Here is an 8,173-nt window from a genome sequence, read left to right as displayed (position 1 = left end):
TTTTGAAACTTAGAAAATTTTCTTACATTTAGGGGTCACACGCCTGTGTGAACAGGCCGTTGCCTCACACGGCTACCAGACATACTCGTGTCACAAGCTGTGAAAACAGAGCATACATACTGACTTACACCACACGGTCATGTGCCTTGGCCGTGGGAAATCTGGAGGGGTTACTGACTTAGGTCACACGACTGACCATATGCCCGTGTGTCTGGCCCGTGTACCCTTCGAAATGGCTACATACGCCTATTTGCCAAAGCTGTGTGCCTCACACGACCACCAAACACACCTGTGTGTTTAGGCCGTGCACAAGACTGACTTGAATCTCTAATTATTTCTCAGGGGTCACACGGCCATGTACTAAGGCCATGTGTCACACATAGTTGAACCACACGCCCTTGTGCTCAGCTGTGTGGAGTGAAAATAGGCTTGATTTAAGCCACATTTCTCACCCTCCTCAAGCATACCTAAACCACATCAAATTTCATCATTTCCATACATAGATGAACAACCAAAACATGCTAATTCATTCACAATTTATACCATTTATAAACCATCCACTTAACTACTCAAATCCATAACCAAAACATACCCAATCAATATGCCAAAGTCATCAAACTTAACTTCTAAATGCACTTTCTCAACATTCTATCATCTATTTCATGCCTCAAAACATACCATTTCATTATCTCATCAAACCACAATATGTCAACTTCCAAGCATCAACATATCAATTAATAACTAATCAAGTGAGCAACCACCTAGCCATATCAACAACCATGACAAACATGCCAAAATACATGAATACTTATATACATCACATATATCACTTATCAAACACATAATTTAAGCCAACTTAAATGGCCATACATACCAACATTTACATCAAAAGCAAGCCAAGTCTCATGGCTAATATCATGACTCAAAAAAATACCAAAATGACACTAGCCTATACATGCCATATACCAAATATACAAAGTTTCAAAAGTACCAACGAGATGATCGATAGTGTGATGATGTTTCCCGAGTCTGAGCTACTTCGATAATCTATAAAACATGGAAAGAACACACAAAGTAAGCTTTAAAAGCTTAGTAAGCCATGTATAAATAAAGCCATCATATGAACATTTGCATATCAATTCAAATATGCTAAACATAGCTAATCATATTCAAATTTACAAACCTTTCTCATTGAACATATGTTCAATATCTTAATCAAGTTCATCAAATACTTTCCCTTTTCAATATTCGTATAAATTTCATACGTACCTGAGTCGTTTAACTCATTAACACATTCTTTCTCGACTTATCTTTGCCCATTGAACCATTCGGAATCGTTAAGGATACTCGGAATCACATAAAACTCGTACAATGCCATATCCTAGATATGGTCTTACATGTTATCACATATCGATGCCACTGTCCCAGACAAGGTCTTACACGAAATCGAATAACGATGCCAATGTCCCAGACATGGTCTTACATGTAATCACATCTTGTAACTTAATGTCATGACATTCGTATCTTATACTATTCCTAAGGTTCGTACGGGACTTTTGGATATCGTAACTTTATCGATTCTTGCTCATAATTGTTCATTCAACATTTACAACCTTTCAATGATAAATATACACATATAATTCAATTTAAAGGCATTCATTTGTATATGAACTTACCTCGTATTCGGGATAAACGAATTGGATCGACTATTTGATAACTTTCGATTTACCTAGATCTAAATCTTATTTCTTTCGTTCGTAGTATATATAAATTCAAAATTAACTCTTTTATTCCTCAATTCATTCAATTTTATCCAAAACACACAATTTTAGAATTTTACACATTAACCCCTATAATTTCACATTTTCTCAATTTAGTCCCTATTTCATGAAAACACAAAATTCATGAAATTCAAATTAACCCATGCTTGAAAAAATTTCATAGGGACCTCTAGCAGCCCAAACTTTCATTTATTCACACATTTAACCCACATTTTTATCTTTTCACAAATTAATCCCTAATTTGTATTTTCTTTAAAAATCACTTAACAAAATTCATCAAAAATAATTCAAAAGCTCAAGCATTCATTAATGGAAATTCACAAATTCATCAAAAATTTTAGAAATTAGGGTACGGGCTAGCTAGATTACTAAGCAACGATCATAAAAATATAAAAATCATCAAACATCGAGCTCAAAATGTACCTCAATCAAGCCACACAAGTTCCGAACCCTAAATGAGCTTCAAGCTTTTATTTTCTTTTGATTTTCTTTTATTTTCTTTAATTAACCTTTTATTTTACTAATTACCATAATATCCTTAATGAAATTATATTAAAACTTTTATATACATGATCATAAATGTCCATTAACCATTCCAAAAGTCTAATTTCAATATAAGGACTTCACATTTAATCAACCATAATAATTAAACACATTTAACATATAGAATATCATTTTTGCATTTTACGCGATTTAGTTCTTTTTTGTCAAATTGAGCTATTAAACGATAAAATTAGCTACGAAATTTTCACACATATATATTCACATGCTGCAAACACCAAAAATAATATTAAAATAATTTTACGACCTCAGATTTGTGGTTTCAAAAATACTATTCTGATTTGGCTAAAACCAGGTTGTTACAAGATTACCTTATTTTCTAATACTTTCAATTGATTAATCATACACAATGATTTAAGTTTAGATCCCACACTTGATTGAAGACAAAAAAACCTTAATTTTTGGATGAAGAAATAAACAATTTATTGGGAGGAGAGGGATACAATTCAAAACCTTGAAAACTTTGGTTGAGAATGTGATCCGACAATGGTGAAGAAGAAGAAAAATCTTGAGAGTTTTTCTTGAAAAATTTTCTAAATAAAATTCCTAGGTTTCTAAAAGATTGACTACTTATAGAACTTCTTTCCTAATTGAAATAGAATTAGGAATTAGTTTATAATTATGGTTTATTTAAATTAATGACTAAATCAAAAAATAGTTTTTGGTCCAGGCTAGTTTGAAAATTCAAGACTTTATAGGGATAAAATAAGAAATAAAATATTTTAGCTAAATGCAAACAAGGGATTATGAACTTGAGACCAAAAGGAAAGCTAAGCTTTACCATTGAACTAGCAAACTCATTCTTAACATCACCTTCAAGAAATTGTTTAAAGGTTATGGCTAAGCATTAAGGGAGTTTTAAAATAATCGGCAAATGGTGCAAATAAAGGAGTTTAAACCTAGGACCTCTAGAATAGGGAATAACACTTAACCATCAAGCTTAAGGCTCATTTCTTGTTAATTATTTATTAAAAATAATTTTAAGGTATTCTAAGTTCACTAGGGTGTGATATAAATAGAGGATGAAGAGAAGTTCTACTGAAATTATGAAAAGATAGTTATTCTAGTCAAACTAGGACTAAAATTTGTATACCTTAGTGTATGGGGCTAGATCATCTTGCGATCTGTGTGGCCTTTGGCGATCCGTTCGTCCAAACTCACCTAAGTCAGCCTTTACTCAACTGAGGATTCCTTAAGAAGTCCTCCAAGGCACCAATTGTAGAGCGGATGTAACGCCCCAATTTTCGGGAATTCGTGAATGTTGGCATAGGTTTAATTATGTCAAGGGCCTCTAGAAAGCCCAAGCTTAAGATAAAACCCGCAATTTTAGTTAATTTTGTTCCATAAGAAAAATGGGGTGAAATTATGAAATAGAACCTATGTGAAAATGTTTGAAAATGCTATAAGCTAAATTGAAGTGGCCAAATAAATAGGAGTGCAAAATAGAAGGATTTGCATGACAAACCTTCCATTTTACATGAAGTGGCCAGCCATCATGTTGTTGTAGACAAAATGTACACTTGATATCCATAATTTATGGTACAAATTGAAACAAATTGATAATAGGTTAGGTAAATGTTCCATGATAATAGGTTAGGTAAATGTTCCATGATAATGGGTTAGGTAAATGCTTCATGATAATAGGTTAGGTAAATGTTCCATGATAATGGGTTAGGTAAATGTTTCATGATAATGAGTTAGGTAAATGTTTCATGATAAGAATATCATGTCTTTTGTATTAAAGAATTAAATGGATGAAATATGAAGTTTTATTAAAAGAAAAGGGTGAAAAGAACAAAGTTTTGTCCATCTTTATTCATCATAACTGAAAATTAGAGAAGAGAAAGGAGAGGAGAAAGCTCTTGAGTATTCGGTCATTAGGAGGAGAAAAATTGAAGGTAAGATCTTGGTACCTTGCTTCTATTTTGAGGTTCATGAGTTCTTCTTGATTCTACCTTAACTCTTGAAGTATATTTTGATTTTTAGTTGTGTTGTGAGCATTTAGTCATGAATTAAAATGAAGGAAATGGTTGTTGTTTCATGTTCTTTTGATGAAAAATGGAAGATAGGTGAAGTTGAGCCAAACAAATGAGCATGCATGTGCCTTAGATGTTAAAGGAAAAATCAGCTAACATGTTGTGCTTGAAAATGATGAAATGGAGATTATACTTAAGTAAAATCATAGATATGTGATGATTGATTGGTGATATACATGTTTAAATAACAAGCATGCAAGTTAGGTGTGAAAGAGTGATTTGGTAATAAATCTGCTTGGGACAGCAGCAGTAACGTGACTTTGGAAAATCACCATAAATTGTGGGAGAAGAATTAGAAGCTGAATAAATTATGTAATTAAAGCTTATTGAGTCTAGTTTCTAATGAAATAAACAAGAACATATTTTGAATTCTGTACAATGAGAAATTTGATTCGTAATGAAGAGTGGTCAGATTAGTCAAACAGTGAAACATGGGAAACTTTGAGAAAAATCTGGTATTGATTTGGCTAAACCAAAAATTCTGAAAATTTTATGGATAGAAGATATATGAGTTTATTTTCAGGAAAATTAACGGAACATGATTTGGAGTTTCGTAGCTCAATTATAAATTATTTAGTGACTGTTGCTCGGGAAGACAGCTTGCAGTGAAATTATGATTATGTGGTAAACATTGAAAAAATTTGTTAATGAGTTGCTTATTGATTTCTTATAAGCTTACTATGATCTGTAGGTGTCGTTGGCGAATATTGTAAGGGGTTAATACGTAGTTCGTATTTAAATAGTTAGATTAACGTGTTAGTAATCCAATTGTAGGCGTTAGTGTGTGGATCTCACAAGATATAAATCATAAAAGTGTGTAACTAACACCCTCTTTCTTAGTCTAGATCGGAAAAAGTCGAAAAGCGAAATACCGAAAACTGGTATTTTTAGATTTATGAAAAGCGAATGCTCGTGAGGTAAATTGATTAATGTTTTTGGTAAACTGCAAAATTTGGACTAGAAAGTGTATGATTTCTGTGCCCTCGATATTTTTGGGCTTAATGGGCCAAATTTGGAATGATTGGCCAACGGACCCAATTCGGTAAGAACCCTCGGTACGTGATTCTATTAGTACGTGAAAAGTAAGAATATGCGTGAAAACCCTAAAATAGATAAATTACTGAAATACCTTTAAAAGTGAAAAATTTACAGCTTTACCCTAGGAGATAAATTACCAAATACCCATAGGGTTAAATTGACCTAAATGCATGTTTGATTGTTGTTATTTATGCATGCCATGTTGTTATTATCGATGCATGGGATTGGGATATTGACGAGGAAGTACTGAAAGTGGCTTGTCCACGTCTTGGAGGCTTTGCCTCAATTCTTCGATAATCGAGCAAAGCAAGGTTGCAATCTGTGGAGTGTTGGGTTGGGTGGGTTGAGCTATTCCCACATGGAGTGTATGGTGGTACGGGTGGAGTGTAGTGGTTGGTGGGTTGAGTAGTCTCCCAAATGGGCTTGCATATATTTATTGATGTTGCATGTATTTTGAAATGGGCCTATGGGCCATCTTCATTATCTGAATAAGGGCTAAGGCCCGGTTTATTGTAATCAAAAGGGCTCGCCCAGACCACCATTATTCTGAATAGGCTTAGGCCCAATAGGCTTGAGTGACTTGGGCTTTAAATGGGTTTTCCTTACATACTGAGTTTCCCCAAACTCACCCCTTTTATTTTCATCCACGCAGAAAATCCCCAACCATAGTGGGCTTGGAGCTGTGAGGGAATTCGGAGTGGCCACCCGTTTTGAAAGTTTGATTTTCTTCTGGTGAACTGGACATCCTTTTAATTACGTTTGTGGTTTTGGACTTTTAAATGTAATAAGGCCGCTTATTTATTTTTGGTGGTTTTTAATATGTATTACTAAGATAGGTAATACTTATTTTAACTGTTGAAATTGGATAGCTTTAGGGCGCGTTTTCAAAAATAACAGTTGATTTCAAAATAACACGACAACAAGCAAAGCTTCCGCAATGAAAGTATTTTCCAAAATTAATCACTTTTCCTAAAAATGATTTAATCGAACCGGTTTTCTAGAAATATCCATGACGTTAAGGTGTGGCAATGGCGGTATGCATGTCTAGGATTGGATCCGAAGGGAGCTTGGTACTTAAGCAGTCCGATGGACTCACCACCTATTTTCCGGTTTCCTACCTGGTGCACAGCTTCAATTCACTTTAACCCTTAATGAATTAATCTTTTGAACATCAAGTACGATTTTCTGGACTTAGAATGGAAAATTTTTTTAACATTTTTGATGTGGCATGCCGGATCCGGCCATAACTTCTGGGCTGGGTTTGGGGTGCTACAGCAGAAGCAATTTATGCCAAAAGAACAACAGAAAGGACACACATAGAAGCGATTTATGCCATATCAAATCCTATTTAATCTTTACAAGATATGATTCCCTCTATCTTCTAAAAGTAGTTACCAAATTTTCAATGGAATTAAAAAAGGAAGGGTGTAGCTTGAACTTGGGCAAATGGAAAGGGAATTAGCATGTTAACCATTAGACCTAAGTCTATTTCTTGTTTAGTTTTTAGTGTGGTTTTTATCCTAGGGTGCTAAATATAAAAGGAAAAAAAATTGAAAGGAATGAGATTTGAACCTAAGATTTCTAGGATGGATGCACTATCATTTTAATCATTCAACCTATATATTATTTTTTGTCTATTTATTACGATTAACCCCTTATATTTTGGGGCGTGACATTGCTAGATTTCAATTCCAGACTCAAATAATTGCAATTTTCAATTAGGAACTTAATTGATTTTAAATTATTTCACGTTTTTTTAATTTATGTTGAAAAATTTTAAGTCAACATTTTAACTAAAATAATTAACGGGAGCTTTTTTTTTGATTAATTGATATAAAAATAAAGAAACTAGATTATATCAAATTAAAATATAAAAATTTAAATATAATAAAAGACTAAAACCAAAATTTCAATAATAGATTGAAAATTTAAGGCTCCATTTGATTTCTTACAATATTTTATATTTATATTTTAGTTTTCATTTTTCAGTTGTCATTTTTCACTTTTGAAATTTGAAAAACATTTTGGTAAATAAGAATACAAATTTGTTTTGAAAAATGAAAACATAAAATAATGCTTAATACCTATTTCCTTACAATATTATAAAAATTAGAAAAAAATAGAAATATTATATTTTTTGAATATTATAAAATATTTTTATATATTATGAATACGTTATAAAATTATACAATTATAGAAAATCAGAAATATTATTAAATATTACTAAAATTTTATGAAAATATGAAATTATTATAAAAATTTAGAAATTATAGAAAATTATAAAAATTATTACAAATAAACCAACAAGTGGTTGAGTGGTTCAAATATTAGAGACAACATTGTTGGGAGGGCAACCAAGAACCCCAAATATGGACCGTAAAACAAACATGCATAAGATCAAAAAATATATTAAAACGATAAAAACCAAAAACTTATAAAAATTATAAAAAAATTATAGATATTTTATTTTAAAGTTTTGGAATCTTTAGTTTCGTTAATAAGGAAATAAAGAATTTAAATTATGATGGTGATTGAATTTGTACTGGGTGTCGAGTGAGGTGTTTAAGTGACAATAAATTTAGTGCTTGGCAGATTAAGGTGAGTGATGGATTAAGAAGAGCAATAAGTATTAGTTTTGGTTGATGAGGTGATGCGAGAGAAATTAATAAAGATAGATTGAGGTATGACGTAAGACGGTGTGTAAGGGAAGATAAAAAAGAGTAGTAACTTTTATTCAAAAATTTTTAAAATTAATAC

The 8,173-nt window shown here is 32.2% G+C and overlaps 1 long non-coding RNA gene across 1 annotated transcript; it reads left to right on the top strand.

Moving 5' to 3' along the window:
• The first annotated feature begins 4,146 nt into the window (after positions 1–4,146).
• Positions 4,147–6,310, top strand: LOC128296576 (uncharacterized). The gene is made up of 2 exons (XR_008287219.1): positions 4,147–4,240; positions 6,069–6,310. It is a non-coding gene; the product is annotated as an uncharacterized LOC128296576 (long non-coding RNA).
• The last annotated feature ends 1,863 nt before the right edge of the window (positions 6,311–8,173 follow it).

Source organism: Gossypium arboreum, chromosome 8 (genome assembly GCF_025698485.1).
Source record: "Gossypium arboreum isolate Shixiya-1 chromosome 8, ASM2569848v2, whole genome shotgun sequence".
Classification (NCBI taxonomy): Eukaryota; Viridiplantae; Streptophyta; class Magnoliopsida; order Malvales; family Malvaceae; genus Gossypium; species Gossypium arboreum.
This window is presented reverse-complemented; position numbering and strand designations above follow the sequence as displayed.